We start from the raw sequence: 1,538 nt of genomic DNA on the forward strand, positions 1-1,538 counted from the left end.
AGTTTTGTTGTCATATAATTCAGGAGTTCAGTCATATGAAGAAGAGTTGTCAAATCATCACCACGCTCAAGCTTAGAGCTGGGTTTTCCGTGGGCTGATGGCTGTCAGCTCCCCATTTCCTCTGTGGTTCCCTGCAGTGCCCTGGAGACACCAGGAGCGCAGTGACTGTTTCTGGAGTGGATTTGCCTCTCCTGGAGTTCACCTGATAGAAAGCCCTGTAAAAGAACACAACAACCCCCACAAACAGACCAACAGCAATCCAGAAGGAAAACAGAGCAAACCTCAATAGAAAATGAAGCAGAAAATATTAAAAAAATTAGAACAAATTTAAGAGGGACTGAAAGGGAGATCAAACAAGAAGGTGTTACATCTTAACCTAACTACATCTGTGATCATCCACTCTCCAGTGCCCTCTGCATGATAGCCAGGCTGTGCCCAGGGTGGGAGGGTATTCACAGGAGGCTTAATCCACTCGTATATCCCCTTCTCGTTTGCGGTTTTCACTGCAAAAGTTTAAAATGGGTCAAAAGGGTGATCGAATGATGACCTTACATTTCAACGTAACTGCATATGCCCTACTGGACATTACAATGCTCCCTGTCTGACAACAAGGCTTTCACATCACCAGAGGCAAAATCCATGTGGGGAGCCTGCAAATGCATTTGGGCTTCCACTGTCCTCCACAGCCACCTGCAAGCAAGGTGTTCACAATTTAAGCTCTCTTACCATTCCCTCCTTCTGATTTGGATTTCATTATTGGCAATCCTTGGACCACACTGGCTAGTGTACTTTTTACATTGTGGTTTTAGTTGATGTCTGAGATGGCTGCTTATTTGGAGACAAACCTTTAAGAACACACACGCCATTCTTTCTGATAGCTGGCAACCATATGCTTTCTTCACCACCCATTGATCTAGCACCCATATCTTCAGTGACCTCTTCATGAGGGTGAGCATGGGACAGGACCATGCCAAAACAACTCATTGTTCTTAGATTGGGGCGAGAATTACATGTGACCCGCAAATCCCTTCCTGTGTCTATCTGTGGTTTGTATATGTCTCTGGTTCACCTCAGGGACTCCACTGTCATCTAATGTTAGAGAACATTGTCCATCATTCCCTTGGGGGATAAAGTAAATTCTATTGTGAGTATCATTAATTTAGTCAATGGTTTAGCACTTAAAACAGTGTTGAAAAGTAAATGATATGTCGTAGGCCAGCTATGAACAGCAACATGTCAATTGCTGACTTCTACAGATTAAACTCTTAAAAAACTGGACATTATTTATACAAACAAGGGGTTTGTAGGCAGGCAATACTTTCAATAATATTATTTCACTATGGCAGAGGCACATCTACCAGATTAATACATGTCCTAAGAAAGCAAGGGGGCAATAAAAGAGTAAGTGCATGGTATTCCTGCCTCACCCTTCAGTGGGGACCCTCAAGGCAAGAGATTCATACAATCCAAGTCCAAAATCCACCAGTTCTATACCCTTGGCATAGATAGCAGTCCTCTGCTTCTTCTCACACTAGGCA

The sequence above is a fragment of the Echinops telfairi genome, unplaced genomic scaffold (genome assembly GCF_000313985.2).
Source record: "Echinops telfairi isolate 266 unplaced genomic scaffold, ASM31398v2 ScPeMD7_53;HRSCAF=182, whole genome shotgun sequence".
Classification (NCBI taxonomy): Eukaryota; Metazoa; Chordata; class Mammalia; order Afrosoricida; family Tenrecidae; genus Echinops; species Echinops telfairi.